At 35.7% G+C, this 24,656-nt stretch overlaps 1 pseudogene; it reads left to right on the top strand.

Moving 5' to 3' along the window:
* Positions 1 to 533: 533 nt before the first annotated feature.
* On the top strand, positions 534 to 1,445 carry LOC119542675 (annotated as a pseudogene).
* The last annotated feature ends 23,211 nt before the right edge of the window (positions 1,446 to 24,656 follow it).

Below are 24,656 nucleotides of genomic sequence, written 5' to 3'. Positions count from 1 at the left end.
TGTTCTGGGTTACCTTTATAAGAAAAGGATGTTACCCCATGTTGCCTTCCAATTGCTTGAGGCAAGAGTGACTACAATCTTGTTATGAGTCTGTAAAAAGATGGCTTGTCACCAAGTCATTTGCCAGGAATTCATAAGAATACTTTAGGAAAGCCAGCTTCTAAGCACCTGTAGAACTTGGGATCAATGGGAAGTTAGATTTGGTCACATTTCCTTTTGTTAGGGGGATAAAGCCACCAGTCTTGTGGGAAGCTACGTTTAAATGAAACATCCTGATAGGGAAGGAGAATCCCTAGTCCCAGGTAGCTTGTCATTCAGATAAATCAGAGTGAGAGTCTAAGGCCATTTTGCATTCCCTGATGTTCAGGGCCTATAAAACATAATCATTTTCATCTGGGGAAGTATCCTGTCCATATATAAATAAGACAAGAGAGAGTATTATTGAGAAAGGGACATTTTGCACTCTATTCATTCTTGAGGATCAGACATACATGAAATCATGTATGTCTGTGTTGTTTATTGAAATTATATTAATGATTAGAAATCCCCCCAAACATTGTAAATATGTTGATCCCAACACTACCAGTCACTCCTTTGTCCTCAACAAAACCAGGGCAGCCACAGACATGGGAATCATAAGGGAAACGATTTTGAAACCAGCTTTGATTTCAGAGGAAGAATTGCTGAATTTGATTAATAAGCTAAATAATGACAATGTGGTTGTCCTCCTTGTTCAGCTGCCTCTTCCAGAGCGTATTGATGAGAGAAAGATCTGCAATGCTATTTCTCCAGACAAGGATGTTGACGGCTTTCATATATTAACATAGGGCAAATGTATTTGGATACGTATTCCATACTCCCCGCCACCTGGGGTGTGTGGGAAATAATCAAGCGAACCAGAATTCCAATGCTGGGGAAGAATGTGGTTGTTGCTGGAAGATCAAAGAATGTTGGAATACCCATTGCAACATTACTACACACAGAACGGCACAAAAATGTCCTGGAGGTGAGGCCACTGTTACACTATCTCATCACTACACTTCCAAAGATCAGTTGAAGAAACATACAATTCTTGCAGATAGAACGCTGCAGGCATTCCAAATCTGATCACAGCAGATATGATCAAGGAAGGAGCCACAGTCATAGACGTGGTAATGAACAGAGTTCAAGATGCCATTACTGCTAAGCCCAAGTTGGTCAGAGATGCGTGTTTTGAAGAAGTCAGGAAGAAAGCCAGTTACATCACTCCAGTCCCTGGGGGTGTCAGTCCCTTGACAGCAGCAGTGCTAACGAAGAATATCATTACTGCTGCAAAAAAACTGCTGAGGCTTGAAGAACAGGAAGCACTGAAGTCTAAAGAGCTTGGAGTAGCATCCAATAAACTTTTATCTTCTCTTTTAAGAACAGCCTTCTACACCAGTTCAAGAAGCAAAACAGGCCAATAGAAATGTATTTTTTTTTTTTTTTTTATTTACTGAAATGCTTTAAAACGGTGCTTTGTATTTATTGAAAGATTAAATGGGTGGGTGTTTGCATACACAGTTCTCACCCAGAAGCACACAGTATCCTACTGGGCCATGGGACTCAAGAGAAGCCATTCTCCTAGTGATCAGCCCTGGGGCACCGTCACATTGCAAATAGATGCTTAACTTTGTCAGTCCCAACAGGGCACTGCACTTCTTACAATTTGCCTTTTATAGAATTCAGGCAGATACTTCTAACAAGTGATCTCAGGAGCCAGGTCTGATGCAGATTCAGAGGAGGATCCAAAGCCAACAGTGGGAGAAATGGTCACAGTGCTGCAGAGAGAGAAGCAGTGAGCTTGTTCACAACACAGCACGGGCATTGAAGCCAGGAGTCAGAGTGACCTGGTGTCAATCTGCCTCAACCAGATGCTCGCCGATGTGGTATCTGCATTGGGTTTTTATGAAAAATGTCAATCTGGCTGGCATCGACAGTCCATATTATTTCTTCACACAAATGTCTGGTTATCACTTACAAAAAATGTTTTTCTCAATCTCTTTACACTCTAATTGTGATCAACATATTTACAATGCTAAGCATTTTACCTGAAATGACTTTAGGCTTTTGGGATATTGCGATGGAATGAATGTACTTTGTATATAGAAAGGACATGTCTTTTGGGGGTTTTAGGGTAGAGTGTGGTGGTTTGAAGCTGTTTGTACTATCATAAAATGGGTAGGCTGGGTTAAAGAATAGTAATTTATTAGCTTATAGTTTTGAGCCCAAGAAAAAGTTCAAATCAAGGTATCATCAAGGCAATGTTTTCTTCTGAAAGACAGCTGCCAGCGATCTTTGGCTTCTCTGTGACATGGCAAGGTACATGGAGATGTCTGCTATTCTCTCCCTTCTCTTCAAGATTTTGCTGTTTTCGACTTCTTGCTTCTGTCATTTCCCCCACCCCCTTTCTCTCTGTGTATTCTTTCTACTTTAAAGGTCTCCAATAATAGGATTATTATCCTGAATGAGGTGCTCAGACCTTAACTGAAGTAGCCTCATCAAAAGGTCCTATTTACAATGGGTTTAACCTCACAGGTATGGATTAGATTTAAGATGTATTTCTGGGATACACAGAGCTTCAAACCATTACAGCACACATTGAAAAAGACTGTTCACAACTGTGAGAGCTATAAAAAAATTAAAGCATGGGAACTAAAAACACTGTATCTGGCGAACAAAAATCAGATATAGCATTTCAAATAATATAGAGTACATAGGTCCAATGCCACTATCAGAAAAAAAAGCTTACTTTTGTACTATAGCAGACACATGGTCAGGAATCACAATGCCTTTTCTATGTGAAAAGACTGATGAAAATCAACTATTAAAGCTCTTAAAATATGGACCACATATTATGGGAACCCGTTAATCATAGAATAGATCAAGATAGTGATTTTATAGGAAAAGAAGTACAATAATGGACAGAGAATGAAGGAATATGTTGGAATTTTCATTTAACATACAACCCCATAGCAGCAGGAATCACAGAAAGGTTTAAAGAGCTATTAAAAGAAAAATTGAGAATACTTACAAATAATGGATTCCTGAATGTTTGTTCTAAACAAGTCTGGAAGTCCACTAAAGCCTTAAATAATAGGGAAAAATTGAGATTAGCTAAGCTTATTGAAATACAGAAAGACCAGAAAGAGAATACAAAGATGTTACTTAGAAGCACAGATAGAACTATGGATGTCAGAGAAGTTTCAGCAAAAGCTTCATTCAAGACTACTGGCTAACCCTAGGAAAAGGATATCTGGCACAGGTTAACCATATTAATATCAGACCTATCTAACTTGAAGATGTGTGGCAGGATACTGATCATGGCAGTCCTGGTTGGACTATTTATCTTTTGTATCTGCATCCTAGTTTGAAGTCAAACTCACTGAAAGAATAGGGGGAGAAACCAGGAGCAATAGTTTCACCCTGTCCCATGTCTACAACACCACTATCTGTCATACCACCAATCAACTTTATCTCTATTGAATCTTAAGTTACACCAATACCCCTTATTGCACCAAACTTTACATCACAGTAATTTCAGCACTTTCCAAGAGTGGAGAGAAGCAGTGGAACAAAGCATCAACTGTGATGAGGAACTCCAGGACCTTGAATTGAAAGACTGGGAATGCCCAGTGCCAACCTGGGGCAATGAGAACTTTGATAATTCCACTACAGAAGGTACTGAGACTGACTTTCCTGAACAATTTCTGATTGAGCTAGACAGAGTTTTATGCACTATTTAAGGCTGAGTGAACAACACTTAAATTTGATACTTGATTTGGTTTCTGTAATAGCATATTATAGTGAAAGAGCAGGTGGTATTTTGCACAATCGACTTTTGGTAGTCTAGAAACAATAGAACTGCCAACAGAGGCAGCCCAAAGGGTTCTAAGAAGCCTGATCGCAGCCAGAGTAGCTCCTGTTTAAGGAAGATCAGTTAATAGTTCTAAAAGACTATATTGTTTGGGTAATACCAGCTAATTGCTCTAAAAGGCTATATGTCTTGTGTTATTGTTTAGTGCTATGCTTGGTACGTTTGTGCTGAGTGATATTGCCATAATACTAATCACGGGAGACATAGGAGAAGTATGACTGGTAATTATGGTAATGCAACTACAACTATAGTCACAAACTATCAGGGATCAAATTATACAAATTAAAGGGAAATATTTAATTTCTGAGTAGCTATAATTGCTAGCAGAAACAAATATCATTCACATCTCAGCATACCTTTATAAGCATATAAATATATCAAAATTAGAACATTTATTCTCCATGCTTGCACAGTTACTTTAACTTACATTTCCAGTGGAAATGTTATGATACCTTAAGATATTTCAGTAGGTGTGGAGATCACCACCATAAGCACTTTAGAGTCCATAGTATAACCACATGGGAAAAGCAAAAAGACTACCATTGCTCTACATGCATTAATATGGCTATAGCTTACCAAGAAATGAGAAGTTGACAAACAATTCTATGGGCAGAAATATGATGTCTTATAACAGACATGATTCCACATGATATACAAAATAGGAAAAGTTGTGAATGGTATTAGAATTGTTATCAAGAGGTTTATACTATTTGGCTATCGCATGGGGATATCTGAGGAAATTAACAATGATGATCACGATGATGATTATAAGGGTGTTTGTGGTGAAGAGGAAGAAGAAAAAGAAGAAGGAGACAAGGAAGCCAAAGAAAAAGATGAGGGAAATAGCACTATACCCAGTACTACACCACGACAATGCACCATACAGCAACAACAGTTAAATTCTACAAAAGAAAGCCTAAGGTTAATGTGAAATTACTTCCATTACCATAAAATGAGATAATGAGAATAGGGGTGCCATGGAGCTATGACACAACAAATGATATTTGTATAACCCTTAATTTCACAGAATGGGCCAAATATGTTCCATTATGGAAATATGACCAAATTAGCCACATCAAAAATTGAATTCTTTAAACCAGAAGTATATTCTGGGAAGAGTTTAATAAGATTGCTTTTGCAGAATTAGATTGGCAACATAGGATAATTCTCTTAATGTTAACCACAGCCAATTTTGTGGATGATAAGAATTCTCTAAATTTAGACCAGAATTTACAAATTGACCATACCTACCAGATATTCACTGATAATTTTTTTAAAAATTTTCCATTAATGCAGACAAATGTACAACAAATACATACATGTTAAGAAATTGAAAACTGAGCACAGGAAGAAAAGCATAACAGTAAACAAATACTGAGCATTATAGTAAACAAATACTATTCATTCAGATATTAAATAGTGACTGTATGTAAGACCACACACTGGGAAAAAGCAACAGATAACATCTATGCATGACCAAACTCAATAGGACATTTCATACCATTTTTGAATGACCATAAATAGTTATGCCATTCAATAAACTAACATTAATACCACAATGCTGGTGAATCAAACAACTTATGAATAAATTTGTAATAAAAAGGCCATAAAGACCTGTATAGGGGTTAAAATCCCAATAACAGGGTATACCACTCTTAATTATATCCATAGAGCATTGACCAATTTAACTTGGGAAGTTACTTATAGACTGCAAAAATAATACAATGGAACAATTCAGGAAAAGTTAGAAAATGATAACCAATAATACATGGCAGGGAGGTGTTGCTAATGTACAATGCAGTAAGTGGTATTATGAAACTAATTTAATGGAACTAGACATTTGGGAAAATGTCACCCTGTACTTTGGGTATCTTGTAGTGATTATTTAGAACTTCAGAAACCCAAACAAATGCCTAATATAACAAAAGCAGTAAAGGCAGGATTGGTGATGGCCACAGAAAATTCCATGTCTTTTAGGTATGAGTTTACAGATGGAACTGTGAAGGAAAAGATTCTGAAAAATGATATAGCTGAAAATTCCACAACCTCCTGTGACCTGATAACATTACACCCTTGACATAAAGATACATCCACATGGGCACAGTTCACAATGAGTATACACAGACCAAAATTAGATCACAAAAAGCATAATATGACGGTATATTATAATCCATAAAGCTCTGTAAAATTTCTGCAAGAGGATCCATGGACATTATGTCCTAAGTTTGTTACAACAGGTGAACCATGTAAGGTATATTGCCATAATACTAATCATGGGAGACACAGGAGAAGTATGACTAGTAATTATGGTAATGCAACTACAACTATAGTCACAACCTGGTGCTATACTGCAGGTATGACACCAGTTACTTCAACTGGAAAAATTGTGGAGCCTAACTACTTAAAAAAGATAACTGTTGACTCTATTATAGAAGCAGATGCCTTATAATTTAATAAAAGAGAATTTATAGCTAATGCAAGAGCACAAAAATGCAGTATATACTTTCAAGAACCATATAGCCTACCATTTATAGATTTACCACTTGAGCACGACAACAGAAGGAAGGAATCTTTGCAATGCCTATGGGGTTAGTAGGAAGATTCCTAGAAACCTTGATGTCACAGTATCAGATAGAGGAAACTGATGTGAAATTTGAAGATTTTAAAAGAGCACAACAAAATTTCAATGCCCATGCCATGGTGGCCATCTCACATTTAGGACTTCAAATTAAAAAGAGAGATGAAATCATGGATGCTATTCAGGAATACAGGAGAAAGGTAGAGGAATCATTGGACCCTTTAAAAACAGCAAGAGGTCAGATGATTTTAACACTCAGAAGACTAGGAAAACTATTCACAAATTACACCTGGAAAACCAATGCAACGTGCTGCAAGTGAAGCTAAAACATATATGAGATACTTAAAAACTAGCACTTGTAATAGGTAGATATTGAGTACTGCGTATTGCTGATAATCTGACTAGATCCAAATTATACATGATTTATAATAATGTATGTGATTACTTAGGAACTTGTGAGATGTGAATATTAGCCTTAAAAGGAGGAATATGGAAATAGGGATATCACACAATAGAAATACCCCAATTTCAAAAAGGAGGGTGGATGCTTAGAACAAATCAAACACCCACAGAAATAGAAGGTATACAGATAACAGCACAGTATGGAAGAGTGGACATTAGATACTTAACTAATTTCTCTAGTTACCCAAGAAATAAACACACCTATAACTTCAGCTGAAATGCCAAGGAAGCCACAAGTATATAATTTAGGTAATTGAATAATATGTTCTAAAAATGAAAGAAATATAACTTCTTGGAATAAGGGGAGGAAAGTGGAATTTCTCCTCCAAGGTTGTATCAAATTTCAAAAAATTATAAATATTACCACAATTGATAGAAAAATTCATTATATATGCCCCATAAAAGATAAAGGAATTCTGAGGTTGAACAATGAGGTATATCATTTTGCTAAGAAGACATGAACTCCAATTAATGTAAATAAAATATCGGCAAAATACGAAGACTTGGAGGAAGACACAAAACATAATCACTCCTTATGACAGAGGGTGGAAAAGGAAAATAAAATACATTTTCCAAAAATAATGGCTACACTAAATACTGCTTATATGGCAACAGAGAAAATTTTGCAGCATGCTATGGGCCTTTTCACACCTATTAGTGTTATCAAAATGAATTTACTTGGAAGAAAAACTGCCAAGGTCCACATTTGGATGGTTTGGAAAATTAAACTTTTGAAAATTTGGAGAATAGATGTTTGAACATGTTAAAAGAATTATAGCAGCTATTATATTGATTGTATTAGGAATTACAGAGTTAAGATGTTATAAAAATGTGTGCAAAAATATTGTGATCCACAATCAAAGATTGGATTGTTTTGTATTGAAATATTAGTGATCCTGAAACCACAAAAAATCATTGTAAACATGGTGACCACAGATAGAATGTAAACAATTGAGAGAAACATGTTTTTGTAGTAAGTGATAACCAGACATTTGTGTGAAGAAATGATATGGACTAGCTTGATCCCAAGCCAGAGGGGCACATAGAATAGAAACACAATAGAGATGTCACTTTAGCGAGTGTCAGGCAGACTGACGCCCCTGCACTCTGACTCACAACTTCCATGCCAGTGCTGTGTTGCAACAAAACTTGCTACAGTTCTCACTGCAGCACTGTGACCAGTGCCTCCTGCTATAGGCTTTTTGAGCCTCTGCTAAACGGTGCATCAGACCTGATTCCTGAGACCACTTCTTAAAGGTATCTGCCAGTAGTCCATTGGCTATCACATCCAGACTCTGGTATCCTTTACCTTTAAATGTATTGTATGCCTTTGACCTGGCTATTGTGCATCTGTGGTATTGAGAGTTTGTGATTAAGCAAGCAAATAAACTGCAGTGAGCATTCAAACTAGAATCTTACGAGATCTGCTTTCAAGTTCTAAATTTACTTTCAATTTCTATTTGCTTTTGGTTTCTTAATGCAACTACATTTACACGATGGTCTACATCTAATCAATAGAGATTTTAAGATCACTCTTCAGGGTAAGTCCGGACCTTGTCTTTGTTTTGGAACAAGTGGCCCATCTATAGGGAAAGGACAAGGCTGCTTCTAATTTGACTTCGCAATCCCACTTTATGAATCCATAGGTCCTGTTGTATCTTAATGACTAAAGCTATAAATGACATCAAAAAGCATTCCACTGGCTGCCATCTGGGTGGCTGGTTTCACTAATATACCTTATAGGAACTTTTTGATTAATCAGGCAGAAATATAAATATGACAACACCAGGAAAGGGAATGGACCATCAACTGCTAATACTTTCTTGGAGAAATTACAAGAGGCTTGGTTTGTTTGTTTCCCTCTACACAGTTGAGTGAAGACTAATGTTAGGTAGTAGGGGAGGGTTAACTGGGGCCTCTTCAGCCTCTTACTTCATAATAAAGTACCATTACTGGCTGGGTAGGAAAGACATGCTTGCTTCACTCATGAGATGAGTGAGATTTTAAATCCAAAATGTAACATTACTATAGAGGCTATAGTCTATCCTAAAAGAATTAGAAAAGAAAATATTTAGGAGAGAGGCAAAGAAGGAAAATATACCATCAGGGAGATTTTGAGGAAAAACGCTCCTGGGAAGGGGTACATAATTTCCCTTAGAGATAAGGGTACCATGGTCCCAGTATCCACAAGTGCTCGTAAAGCTTTGACTTTCCCAAACATATCCGGTAAACAATCTATACTCTAGGCCTCTGGACCATTTAGACTGCTTATTTCTTTGCCAACCACCTTGTTAATGTAAGAGAAACAGGAGATTAGAGTCCCTCCCCTGGAAGCCAAAGCCACAATAGATGCCCAACAGTGCTGGTTAACCTTTCTCTAAGGATAGTGAGATTTAGAAGACTTGAATCTTCTTTACTTGCTGATGCTTTCTTTGTAAATTTCTTCAGTTGAGACTATTTTCAACCCACATTGTATGTGTCAGGGTGGAATTCATCCACACCACCACACCTTTCAAAATCCTTTTTTTTTCTGAAATATAGTAGGGTTTTGTTCTTTTTTATTTATCCCCACAACTAATTTGCAAGTTATTTGAAGGCAAGCAAAAAGTCTTCTACTTTGCTTAAGACACCAAACTTAAAATAGTGGTGAAAACCTAGTGAATGCAAACAAACACAAAAGGTACTTAATGAATAACTGGTGGGATAAAAGACGAAATCTTAGCAGTATTTCAAAGTGCATTCTAGTTTCAATGAAGCTGATTTAAAGAAAATGCCTTATTTTCTTTTTTATTAATTGTCTTATGAATTTTTAGATACTTTTCCCTTATCAAGATCTAAAGAACCCTTCAGCATTCAGAAAGTTTACCCAACACAGCAATTTCCAGATAATTTGTTAGCACTTAAGATTTTTGAAGGAGAGGAGAAGCAGAAGAGGTAATAAAATATCAAGTATGGCTGCTGAAATAATTTCAGAGTGAGTCTGATTAAAAAGTGACACAAGAACTACAGATATTTATTTCAGTCCCCAGAGGAAGAGCTGAATCAATTGTAGTATACTTTTGACAAAAGTACAGTCTTCCTTGTTTTGCTTTGTAAATTACATCAACGGAAGGTTAAACAAAATTACTGAATGCAAGTTTTTAGAAATTAACAGGAAACACAAATTTCCTTTCATTTATCTCTATTAGCTTAGAAATCTTATTATTGCATGTTATACAATGTAATATATAATATACTATATAATATATAATTAATGAAATAATATTATAAGGGAAGATATAGTTCATTCTTAACATACCTTTTATGTCCATTACTCAATGCAGCAATGCTATCAAAAGTCTGGTTAAATTAAAGTAAAAGGATTTAATATTTTCCATATTTATATATTATATATAAAAGTAATTTATGTTGACTGTTGAGCAGATATCTTTTTCCTTTCTGTTGGTATTAAATTTTCAATCAATTTTGTTCAGATATCATTTACATGTAATAAAATGGATATATTTTAAGTATACATTTGGATGAGGGAAAACATATGTACAATCGATAACAACTACTACCTTTTAAACTTGTACTCTAAACTATGCAAATTCAAAAAAACTTTTGGCCTAAATTTCTGAGATATATATTTATATATGCAACTATTTATCAATGTAAATACAAAGCAGATATCATGCATAATATTGGCAATATTACAAGTGAAAATATTTATTTTTTTATAATTGTATTTGACCTAATGTTTAATTAGGAATAAAATACATTAATTTCTAAATTCCAGAATCATGAGTCAATATAAACAAACATGGTATAATCTATCTAAAGACTAAACAGATATAAAGTGAAATAAGTGCATGTTAAGAAAGTAATAGAAAGGACTAAAATACAAAGGCACTCTAAAGAAATGTGTATTATTATTAAATAATGACAATCCTGATTAGACATTAGTATCAAGTGGGAAGTTTTTTATAATGCCCATATCCCACTCCACACCAATGAAATAAAAAATAAAAAATATATATCTGGTGGTTGGGGCCTGCCCATCAATTTTTTGCAAAGCTCTTCAAATGCATTTTAATGTGCATCTCGTTATTCTTACTTTTACACTATATGAGCACTATTAATTTCATTGTATTTCTATCTGGAATTCTAGGTAATTTGTATGTGTCACAACTATAAGATTTTGTAAATTCTTTGGGGGGAAGGATTATGTCATCCACACCCTTGTTTTCGCTACAATTTAATTACAGAACTATAATAGGAAGTGGATATGTATTTGTTTCCAGTATATTGATCACAGAATAATTTTTTATAATCATTGTACAGTTTTAGCAAATGGAAATAAGAACTGAAATAGAAAAGCCATTTCCTCCATCCATTGGCTACAAATAGCTCCTTCAAAGGGAATTTTTATGGCCACCTGATAGAAGGGATTTCACAGTAGTATTGCTTCAGCATTATAAGAAACATTTGATGGCAGTATTTTTGATCTTTTGTTGGTAGGAGGTATGGAAATAAAGAATACTCAAATGAGAACAACCACAAGCTATTTATTCAGAGCTTGCTACAGCAAGTGAGTAAGCCACAACAACTTGCATTTGGCAGAGAATCAAAAGCAGAAAAAGGAGTGGGAAAGCTTTTTATAGACTAAAAGGGAAGCCATCACATACGCCCTGATTGGAGGTTCTTCGCATGAGGAAGATGGAGGCAGACTTAATAGAAGTGGGGCATCCTATGTGATAGCTTAAGGGAGCATATTTGGCTTTCTTCAGTTGTTCCAAAGTTGGGAAGAGGGAAAATTTGGGAAGTTATTGCTCAAGTCCTGGCTATTTGGGAATTTTTGCTATAGGGACTGTGGTTTGGCTTCCTGGACTGGTTGCTACAGACAGTGGTTAGGTTCCTAGATTGGTTATACAGATAGTGGATCTGAGTTTCCAGGATTAGTTACTATAGTTAGTGGATCAGAGATCTATTTTATATATATGACCTGACCATTGTCCATTTGTATATTTGGTCTCTCAGAATCCAGGACAATAGAGCTTTATTATTTATCATTTATTGGCTATGATTTTTGTTAGGGCATATTATCATTATATTAGACCAAATGACAAGTGACAATAAAACAGAATTATTTTTACTTGTGTATTCAATCAAAAATAGATTATTATGAATATGTGCTTTGGGAAGTTAAGAGCACATGCTTTATTATGTTATGATAATTGTTTAAAGTTGAGAGTGATGGTGATTGTACAAATAAGTGAAGATAAGGTAAGCAACTGACTGTTTATCTTGGGATAGAATATATATTAAGTGAAATTAGGAACCCACTACTTAATAAATCAGGCCCTCAACTTGAGGATTGCTCTTGTGAAACTTAGGGTTGTAAATGAAGGCTGAGCCCTCCTATAATTATGCCCAAGAGGCACCTCTAGGGAACCTCTTTTTTTGCTCAGATGTGGTCTTTCTCTCTCTAAGCCCAACTCAGCAAATAAATTCATTAACCTCCCCCCAACCCTCCATCAGGGACATGACTCCCAGGGAAATGAATCTCCCTGTCAATGTGGGACAAGACTCCCAGGAATGAGCCTGGCCCTGGCACTGAGGGATTGAAAATTCCTACTTGACCAAAAGAGGGAAAAAAGAAAGGTAACAAGCTGAGGTCACAGTGGCTGAGAGATCCCAAATAGAGTTAAGAGGCTATCCTGGAGGTTCCTCTTATGCAAGCTCCAGCTATACATCCAAAATGGCCACAGTATGCCATGCCCTTACCAAAAGTAGTCTCCAAATACCTAGGTCCCTACCTGAGATTCTATAAAAGATTCATTCACTAAGTTTTATCTCTCAGAAACTTATACCCATCAGAGTGTTCCTATGCCAGACAAGTCCTAAAATCCAGAGGCAACAGCCTCTTTAAGAACAACAATCAGATATAGCCCCCTTCTCCATACTGCCTACACCCCCTTTCAATATGAACAACCTTGAGCACTCACTGACTGGATACCCGTGAAGATGATGAAAGAGATTAAGTGAGAGGAAGGGGTAGTAAAAAACAAGACATGATTTAATGAAGGTCTATGAATACTGAAACTTTATATAAATGTATATACACACACACATTTTTAGATGTTGGGGTGTTAGAATAGCTGGAAGGAAATAAATGACATGGTGGAACTGTACCCTATAACAAACATCCTTTGAAATGTGCTCTATAGCCACTCATTGAATTGTGCTTTGAAAGTCTTCACCTTTTTCTATATACCATATATTGCATAACAAAGAGAGAACTAAAACTGTGGAACCCTTAACAACTTTTGAAATTACCTATATAGTTGCTTGTTGAGCTGTACATTAAAAATTAACACCTTTCTATATGTATTTTATATTTTACAATAACAGAAATAGCTGTAGTTGTGGAACTGTGACCCATGACATTCTTTGAGATTTGTTCTCTAACTACTTGCTAAATCATAGTTTGAAAGTTATCACTGTTATGTATATATGTTAAGGTTCACAATAAAAAAAAAATGTATTTAAAAAAGAACACCCTGCTCTACCAAAGTAGGAGTCAATTAATCAAGGTTATACTGGCAATATAGCCATGACCTTCATTAAAAGAGAATAGAGGGAATCGTTGAATTTGGTAGTAACAGGATCTAGTTTATTTTTTTAACATTCCCCAGAAAAGACAGTACTACAAACTGCTTCAGACATGGATTAAAATATATAACAACACCAAAATTATATTCTCAACTTTTCAATACTGCAGCTATCATGTAAGGCACATTCCTCTTATTTAGACCTCCAGAAGAAACTAAAACCTTCTTTTAGTATTATCCATGTATTTACTTAATTTTATTATCATGTACCTCTCCCAGGTCTTTTAATGTCTTAAATTCAAGCTAAATATTTTATAGCAAACTTGTAGCATGAAAAATTCAGTTTTTCATTGCTGCTGAAAGCAAACATTCTCTGTAGGAAAACAAAAAGGATCTAGTTTCTAAGACTGAGGAAGAAAAAAAAATCACTACATGTCTTTTGTCTAATCATTGACATTTGGATTTAAATTGCTAATTCTGCAGAGAAATTTTAAGTAGTATGAAAGGAATAGCTAAAATTAGATCATTCAGGAGAATTTTTAGATGAGAATTTATGCTTAAGGAACTAAATTCACATTTGAAGTCAATTTTCATAACAAATGACTTTTTTATTCTATGTTACTCCTGGGGAAACTTTTATACTCTCACTTTTCAACTTATTGATCTGCCTTAATGATATTATTTTTGGCCACTCTGCACTTCTGAAAGAATTTATATTTGTGCAGGCCTATGAATACTGTACTGCCTACCATTAGAAGAAATACTTTAATGTTCTTGCACCATTACAGGGTAGCTGGACACTAAGATTGGAAGCATCTAGATTGATGTCTGCAACCTAGATACTTTGTGGACCTAATTATTTGGGAATCTGTTAGCTGTGTCGTAGAGTAATTATGTCATCAAGAAGGAAGTTGTTCCACCACACAGAAGCACTGGTATCAATATATTATGAGTCTTAAAATTACAAACTTATCTAGACATATATTTTAGATACATTTTTCTAACAATAGACATCCATGAAGAGTACCCAAAGATTTAAATTGAGACTACTCAGAATCTATGGGAGGTTTTAGATAAAGAAGTCAATGCATTGGATCAGTGAGAATGCTCTCAGAGCATTCTTTAGGTAAGATTTCCCCATACGCATTCTGATAAAGCATATTGCAAAATAGTGCAAACACGGTTAGATGCAAGGAATCATATTAGTCATCTACAAATGTATAACGAGTGGTCCTCCCATTAATTTGTACATTTTAATTTAACTTAATTCAATTGTCCATCTAATTTGCATATATGGAAGAATAAAGAAGAATGATCTTATTTCTTGTTGATGCTTCAGGAAGTTTCTGTTGTATCTGGAAATAATTTGTTATTACTATGCTAGTGGTACTGCCCAGAGCACGTACTAGAGCTAGATGGTTTGAACTTGAACTCTACTCCTCACTTAATAACTAAGTGACTTTGGTATATTACTTAACAGATCTGGGTTTCAGTTTCTGCATCTAAATATTTCAACAATTACAGGAACCTACCTCATAGAGTAGTGATATATAAAAAATGGATTACTCAAGGAAAAATCCCTGGAATTTTTTGGTGGAAAATGATAATCTGGTTACCAAAGGCATTAAATCAGGTTTACACTGCTTAGATGACATCTCTACCAGGTAATTTTATTTTCCAGAGCTAGAAAGGATTCACAGTATGTTAAAATCATGTTAATTCTGGTGGTCCTAATTGTTTTCTAATATCATTTCTTTATTTCTTTGATTCTATAAAATAACTCTTTTTTTTTCTTAAATTCTTTCATTCTGTAACATACCTCATTTTTCTCCTATATGGAATATCTTGATTCCTAATAACATTAATATAATTTCTGATTTAGTTTATCCAACAGTGACAATTTAATTTTAAACAATACCAATATTATTGTCAACAATAAAACTTCTGGATAAAATGCAACACTTTGTCATTAAAATAAATCTCCTAAGGATGCATAGCCCAGACAAAGTGTTCGTATTCTTTATTCTGTGCCTGTATATCAAATTATAGTTTCTTTCCTTATTCATTTTCAATTTGAAAGTGTGGAGATGCTAAAACTGACAGTTCTGAGTTTTAAGTAAAAGAATCTTTTCAGAGATAGTCTTTTGTGGAGGCAATTTTAAGCTACTGTAGATATATAGGGCAGAAAGGATGGTCAGGTCTGCCAGTCCATTTGAGATGATGGGAAAACTCAAACTCCTTAATATCCCAAAGCCTAGGCAACAGTTTCATTTTACTGACTTGATAATAGTTAATTAATAATGACATAGGCATATTTACAACAGCAAGTTTTAATACATTATGTTACTATCATTCTGTTTCTAGTAATTATAGAATATATAGAGTTTAATGTATTTAATCTGGTTTTAATCTTTCTCTATTGTTCTTAAATGAAAGTTTTTATGAATCCTAACAATATCATATATATATTATTCCTCTAAGGTTTGCAGGGTATAAATCCAAATGCTTCTAATAGTTAATATTTCTTTTCATTCAAATCAGTTTAAAAACTTTATTTTCCATGAATGATATGTTTATGAAGGTATCTGGAATCTTAGAATTCTGTGATATTACCAAGGGAAGATATATACTTGCAAACTTTTATTTAACATTTTGTCTGATAAACTAAAGTGACAGAAAGCAGGCAAATAGCTATCAAAGGATGCAGGAAAGGAGATTAACAAACAGCAAAAGGGAACAAGTAACTCTAGAGTGGTAGAAAAGTTCTCTATCTGATTGTGGCTTTGAATGCAAGAATACACAAAATTTTCAAACTCAAAGAAATGCATACTTAAAATTGGTTATTTTTATAAGTCAATTATACCTCAATAATACAGGTTTAAAAAAACTGTCTAAGATCTTCTCTTTACTGAGAAAAGAGATAAAACAAAATGGAGTTGTGAGAAGGGGACAAGATGGTGGAATGGTGAGGTGTTTGTTTTAGTTATTCCTCTGGGGCAGCTGGTAGATAGCCAGGAACTGTGTGGAATGGACACCACAGAGGAATCTGAGTTTGGACACACATCATACAACAGTCTTGAGCACATGGAAAGGCTGACATCAGCAAAATCTATACGTTCTCACAGCCAGGGGGCCTGAACTCCTCCCTGCCAGGCACATCAACTGTTTTGTGACTGGTTTCCCAAGGGAGGAGGGGCCATCAGTGCTGGGAACAGGGGGAAGAACTGCAGTTGCAGAACTGATTAACAAACAGAATGCTGAACAAAAATGCCAACCATAGATAAATTGAGACAAAACACTGGAGAATCTGGGAGCAGTCAGCCCAACAGAGAGGAGACAGGCTAGGCCAAACAGTAGGAAAAAAAAAACAAAAACAAAAACAGAAACTTTTGGAGTTGGGGGTGAGCATAATATGGAGAAGGGCTGGGCTGAAACAGAATCAGGCACATATGCAAACCCAGGGGTCCAGGGCCCATCTCTGAGAAGCCTGCTTTTCCTGGTTTCTTCTTTGATCCTCAATTGCTCTCCAAATACTTGCCTTTTGCATTTCAATAGCTCATCAGAACTGCAAGGACTGAATTAAAGCACTTTTCTTTAAATAGTCTATACTAGGCCTTCCTATTTCTTTTTTCTTTTTTTATCTTTTTCTCTCTCTTTTTTTAAAATAACTATTCTAAGTAGCCCATTACAGAAAGCCTCAAAGACTTGCAATTTGGGCCCAGGCAAGAGCAAAGCTAAGATAGCTCTGAGAGAAAAAGCGATAAATCTAGTAGGGGAGACAGTTTGCTAAAAAGGCCATAATTTCCCCCAAGAAAAGGTGGGTGTGTTCTAGTTCTAGTGGCAGCCCTCCTTCAGAGAACTCAGACCCCAGGGGCTGAATTCAGAAACCACCTTCAGTCAACCATGCCCCTGACAGGGTCAGGGTCACCAGGAGAACTAAAGGCTCCATATATCCTTACACTGGTAGGGGGGCTGTAGACTGGAAAGTGCTACCTGCTGGACAGAATAGGAAAATCACAGAATCTAAAGGCCTCAAGGAGGGTATCATTCTCAAGGAAACTCCATACCCTCCTCCTGAGACCTGGGCCTCACTAGACTGGGAAAACCTGACTGAATTTGACCATATCTGAGGAGACCCTCACACAAAAAGGCTACATAGAGGCAGGGCAAGAAAGAGAAAAACAAGATGTGAAAAACTCTCATAAACTAAATAGAACCTAAGTTAGAGGTCTAAGCTGAACTGAACACCAAAGGTTAGAGAACAAAGGCAACCAATAAGAAAATCCTAGGTAAAAGAGTGACATGAGCTCCAAAATAAACTAATCAAGAAAGTCAGTTGCCTAGACAGCTTAGGATAATGAGCCATAACTAGGAAACATGAAAATATGGAGCAGCTAAAGAAACAAACTAATAGATCAACCAAGACACAGGAGTTGAGGCAATTAGTGCCAAATCAATTCAATGAACTGAAGAACTAATTAAAGATGTTCAAACAAATCTAAATCAGTTCAAAAACCAAGTCAATGAACTAAAGGAAGATATAGCAAAAGAGATGAAGGATAGGATAAGGAAGACACTGGATGACCATAAAGAAGAATTCATAAATTTGGAAAAACAAATGGAAGAACTTATGGGAATGAAGGGCATAATGGAGAGTTGAAAAAGACAATGGAGAGATACAACAGTAGACTTGAACAGGCAGAAGAAAGGATCAATAAATTGGAAGACCAGACATTTGAATTCACACACAAAAAAGAACAGATGGTGAGAAGAATGGAAAAATACAAACAGGGTCTTAGGGAGCTAAGTAACAACATGAAGCATACAAATACATGTTATAGGTGTCCCAGAGGGAGAGGAGGGGAAAAGGGAGAGAAATAATAATAAAAGAAATATTCACTGAAAATTTTCCAACTCTTATGAAAGAAAATTACAGATTCAAGAAGTACAGCACACCCCAAACAGAACAGATCCCAATAGTCCTACTCCAAGACATTTATTGATCAGACTGTCCAATGTAAAAGACAAAGAGAGAAGTCTGAAAGCAGCAAAAGAAAAGCCATCCATCACACACAAGGGAAGCCCAATAAGACTATGTACAGATTTCTCTGCAGAAACCATGGAGGCAAGAAGATAGTGGTATAATATATTTAAGACACTGAAAGAGAAGAGCTGCCAACCAAGAATTCTATATTTGGCAAAACTGTCCTTCAAAAATGAGGGAGAGATTAAAATATTTTCAGACAAACTGACACTGAGAGAGTTTGTGAATAAGAGACTGGTGCTACAAGAAATACTAAAGGGTGTGCCACAGCTGATAGGAAAAGACAGGAGAGAGAGGTTTGGAGAAGAGTGTAGAAATGAAGAATATCATGAAGGGTAAAAAGAGAGAGAGGAAAAAAATAAGACATGACCTATAAAATCCAAAAGACAAAATGGTAGAAGAAAGTACTGCCCTGACAGTAATAACATTAAATGTTAATGGATTAAACTTCCCAATAAAAAGATGCAGACTGGCTGAATGGAGTAAAAAACAGGACCCAAATATATGCTGTCTATAAGAAACTCATTTTAGACACAGGACAAAAATGGGCTGAAAGTGAAAGGTTGGAAAAAGATATTTCATGCAAACAGCAAAGAGAAACAGTGGGAGTAGCTATATTAATATCAGACAAATTAGACTTCAAAAGTAAGACAGCTAAAAGAGACAAAGAAGGACACTATATATTAATAAGAAGGTCAATTCATCAAGAAAACATAATCATAAATATTTATGTACCAAGCCAGAGTCCCCCAAAATTCATGAGGCAAACACCAAGAACACTGAAAGGAGAAGTAGATACATCTACAATAATACATGAAAACTTCAATACACCACTCTCATCAATGGATAAAACATTGAGACAGAAGATCAATAAGGAAATGGAGACATTGAATTGTATGGTAAATGAAATAGACTTGACAGACATTTATAGAATACTACACCCCACAACAGCAGGATACAAATTTTTCTCACATGATCAAAGAACATTCTCTAGGACAGACCACATGTTGAGTCACAAAGCAAGTCTCAACAAATTTAAAAATACTGATATTATTAAAAACACTTTCTCAGATCATAATGGAATGAAGTTGGAAATAACAGGCAGAAGACTGTAAAATTCACAAATATATGGAAACTAAACAACACACTCTTAGAAAACCAGTGTGTAAAGGAAGAAATTAAAGAGAAATTAGTAAATACTTTGAGGCAAATGACAATGAAAACACAACATAGCAAAACTTATGGGATGCAGCAAGGTAGTGCTGAGAGGGAAATTTATTGCCCTAGATGCCTATATTAAAAGAGAAGAGAAAGGAAATTTTGAGGAATTAACTATTAACCCAGAGGAACTAGAGGAAGAATAGAAAACTAACCCAAAGCAAACAGAAGGAAAGAAATAACAAATATTAGAGCAGAAATAAATGAAATTGAGCACAGGAAAACAATAGAGAGAATCAACAAAACCAGAAGTTGATCCTTTGAGAAAATTAACAAAATTGATGGACCCCTAGCTGGGCTAACAAAAAAAAAAAAAAAAAAAGGACAGAATGGGTGCAAAAAAAAATGCAATGAGAAATGGGGAAGGAAACATAATTACTGACCCTGCAGAAATGAAGGAGATAATGAGAAGATACTATGAGCAACTATATGCTAATAAACTAGACAACTTAGACAAAATGGACAACTTCCTAGAAAAGCATAAACAACCAACATTGACTAGAAAAGAAATAGACAACCTCAACAAACCAATCACAAGTAAAGAGATTGAGTCAGTTATCAAAAAGCTCCGTAAAAAGAAAAGCCCAGGACCAGATGGCTTCACATGTGAATTCTACCAAGCATTCAAGAAAGAATTATTAGCAGTCCTGCCCAACTATTCAAAAAAATTGAAGAGGATAAAAAGCTACCCAACTCATTCTATGAAGCCAACATTACCCTAATACCAAAATCGGACAAAGATACTACAAGAAAAAGAAAATTATAGACCAATCTCTTTAATGACTATAGATGAAATAATCCTCAAAAAATACTCGCAAAACTAATCCAGCAGCACATTAAAAGAATTAAACACCATGTCCAGGTGTGGTTTATTTCAGGTATGCAAGGCTGGTTCAACACAAGAAAATCAATTAATGTAATATACCACATCAATAAATCAAAGCAGAACCACATGATCATCTTGATTGATGCAAAAAAGGCACTTGACAAAATTCAACATCCTTTCCTGATGAAAACACTTCAAAGGATAGGAACAGAAGGGAATTTTCTCAATATGAAAAAGGCAATATATGAAAAACCCACAGCTAACATCGTACTCAATGGGGAGAGACTGAAAGCTTTCCCTCTAAGATCAGGAACAAGAGGGATGTCCACTGCCACCATTGTTATTCAACATTCTGCTGGAAGCTCTAACTAGAGCAGTTTGGCAAGAAAAAAGGAATAAAAGGCATCCAAATTGGAGAGGAAGAATTAAAAATTTCACTCTTTGCAGATGGCATGATTCTATATGTAGAAAATCCAGAAAAATCTACAGCAAAGCTATTAGAGCTAATCAGTGAATACAGCCAAGTGGCAGGCTACAAGATCAACATGCAAAAATCTGTAGTGTTCTTATACACAAGTAATGTGCAACAAGAGGAAGAAATTTAAAAAAAATTCCATTTACAATAGCAACCAGAAGAATCAAGTATTTAGGAATAAACTTAATGAAGGCCACAAAAAACCTATACAAAGAAAACTACAAGAAACTGCTAAAAGAAATCAAACAGGACCTAAAAAATGGAAGAACATACCATGTTCATGGATTGGAAGGGTAAATATAATTACGATGTCAAGTCTACCTAAACTGATTTATAGATTCCACGCAATACCAATTAAAATCCCAACAACTTACTTTGCCAAAATAGAAAAACCAATAACCAAATTTATTTGGTAGGGCTTGATGCCATGAATTGCCAAAAATATCTTGAGAAAGTGGAACAAAGTGGGAGGTCTCACACTACCTGACTTTGAAGCATATTACAAAGCTACAGTGTTCAAAACAGCATGGTACTGGCATAAGGATAGATATACTGACAAATGGAATCAAATTGAGTGTTCAGAAATAGACTCTTGCATCTATGGACCACTGATCTTTGCTAAGGCAGTCAAGCCAAAGCAACTGGGACAGAGCAGTGTCCTCAATAAATAGTGTTTTAGAACTGGAAATTCCATTTCCAAAAGAATGAAAGAGGACCCCTATGTCACAACTTACACAAAAATTAACTTAAAATGGATCAAAGACCTAAAACTTAGTGCTAAGACCATAAGACTCAGAAGAAAATGTAAGGCAATTTCTTCAAGATCTTGTGATAGGAGGTGGTTTCCCGGACCTTAAACCAAAAGTACAAGCAACCAAAGAACAAATAGACAAATGTGATCTCCTCAAAATTAAACACTTTTGTACATTAAAGGACTTTCAGAAAGGTGAAAAGGCAGCCTACATAATGGGAGACAATATTTGGAAACCACATATCAGATAAGGGTTTAATATCCCAAATATATAAAGCGATCCTACAACTCAACAACAGAAAGACAAACAACCCAATTAAAAAATGGGCAAAATCTCATATGTTCAGAAGACAGAGTAATAGATGATGGATGATAGGGAGGGAGAAAGGGAGGGAGAGAGGGAGGGAGGGAAAGAAAGAAAGAAATGGTGGTGTGACAGAATGTTAAAGGTGGTGGATCAGGGTATTGGGGGAGGGGGTCGGGTTATGCTGGAGTTCTATGTATGGGGTTTGTACTGTTTTTGCAACTGTTCCTGTAAGTTTGAATTTATCTCAAAATAAAATTTCTTATTAAAAAAATGGACAAAAGACATGGACAGACACTTTTCTGAAGAGTAAATACAAATGGCTCAAAAGCATATGAAAAAATGCCCAACTTCACTGGCTATTTGGGAAATGCAAATCCAAACCACAATGAGATATCATCTTACATCTATCAGAATAGCCGGTATCCAAAAAACAGAAAATTGCAAGTGCTGGACTACAATATGGAGAAAGTGGCACAGTTATTCATTGTTGGTGGGAATGTAGAATGGTTCAGCCACTCTGTAAGGCAGTGTGGTGATTCCTCAGGAAGCTAAGTATAGATTTGCCATATGACCCAGCTATTCCATTACTAGGTATATGCTCAGAGGAACTGAAAGCTAAGACATAAATGGACATTTGTAAACCAATGTTTATCATGGCATTATTCATGATAGCAAAGAGATGGAAACAGCCCAAATGTCCATCAACAGATGAGTGGATAAACAAACTATGATACATACACACGATGGACTATTACAGAGCTAAAAGACAGAACAAAGACACTGAACATATAGTAATGTGGGTGGACCTTGAGGACATGATGTTGAGTGAAGTTAGCCAGAAACAAAAGGACAAATACTGTATGGTCTCAATAATATGAACTAACATTAATAAGCAAACTTTGAGAGTTAAAAGCTGATAACACAGGCTACCAGGAGATAGAAAGAGGATAGAGATAGGGCATTTGATGCTGACGGACTACAGAATGTTCAGCAGGATTGATTGTATAGATCCAGAAATAGCATAATACTGTGTGTTGTTAGCACAATATTGTAACTACACTGAACAAAGATGAGTAAACTGAAAGAGGTGGGCTAGGGGCATGAATGACACCTGAGGTAAAGATAGAAGATAAAGACTGGGACTGTTTAACTTAGCAAAAGCTGGAGTTGTCAATGATTGTGACTAAATGTACAAATATAAAACTGTTCTTGCATATGGGAGAACAAATGAATGTCAACCATGCAGAGTGTTGGAAAGGGGATGGTATTGGTGAAAAAATATAATCAAAGTACATTTGAGTCTATAGTCAACAGTAACATTGTAATATGCTTCCATTAAATGTAACAAAGGATATACCAAAGCTAAATATGATTGAGAGGGGGATATAAGGGAGGGATATGGGATTCTTGGTAGTGGTGGTGTTGTCTGACCCTACAATTATATTGTATCATATTATTTTTCTTTTTATTATCTTTTTTATTATTTGTTAAAAAATCTTTTTTTATAGTTATCAATATGTTCAAGTGCTGACTGTGGTGATAAATGCACAACTGTATGATGATACCATGAACAACTAGCTGTACACTGTGGGTAATTATATGGTATGTGAATATAGCTCTATAAAATTGTATGAAAAAACATAAACAGGGATAAAAGTGCTGGAGAAAACATGGAGAGAAGGATGTATGTACTTAATGTCACTTGGGAGGTAAAATGGTATAGACTTTCTGGAAGACAGTGGGTTTGTTCCACACAAAGCTAAGTATGTGGGTCCATAAGGTCCTGCAACCTCATTAGGTGGCATTTACTTAGAGGATCTGAGAGCAGGGACAAGGATGGACATTTGCACATTGGTGTTTTGGGAGAGAGTATGATGATTTGCAATGGGTGGAGGTGGCCTAAGGGTACATCAACTGAGAAACAGAACGGTGAATTGTTGTGTGTGCATACAATGGGATATTGAGCAACTGCAAGGAGTGAAACTGTGAGACACTCAATGAGGTGAGTGGAACCTGTAGACAGCATTTTGAGTGAACTACGCCAGAAACAAAGGCAAACACTATAATGCCTCACCAGTATGAACTAACTACAATGTGTAAACTCAGAATTGAACCTCAGAGCACAGCTTATCAGGGGATGCTTATTATGAAAGTCCCTAGATCGTAAGCTCTTACAGCAGTTACATCTATTCCTGAATTGTAATGACTATCTCCAGATTCAGAGATGCTGATCCCTTTGGGCATAACCTGATCGATCCCTAGAACTTTGGGTATCTGTGTGACACCTGAAACTCAGAGCTAGAACTTGGCAGATATGATGGTCAGTATTAGAATGTATAGCAACTATTAAAAAAGCTGAAAAAGGGTCCAGACTTCAACTACAGATATGAATGAAGCAGATGTAGTTAGGACTAGGGCAAATCAGGCCAAAGGGTAAAGGACAATAGTGACTACATTTTAAACCCTTAAATCCCATGTGAGACCAAGGGAATAGATATTTAGTTTGT

The sequence above is a fragment of the Choloepus didactylus genome, chromosome 8 (genome assembly GCF_015220235.1).
Source record: "Choloepus didactylus isolate mChoDid1 chromosome 8, mChoDid1.pri, whole genome shotgun sequence".
NCBI lineage: Eukaryota > Metazoa > Chordata > Mammalia > Pilosa > Megalonychidae > Choloepus > Choloepus didactylus.
Note: the sequence above shows the minus strand (reverse complement) of the source record. Positions and strands in the feature narration are given on the sequence as shown.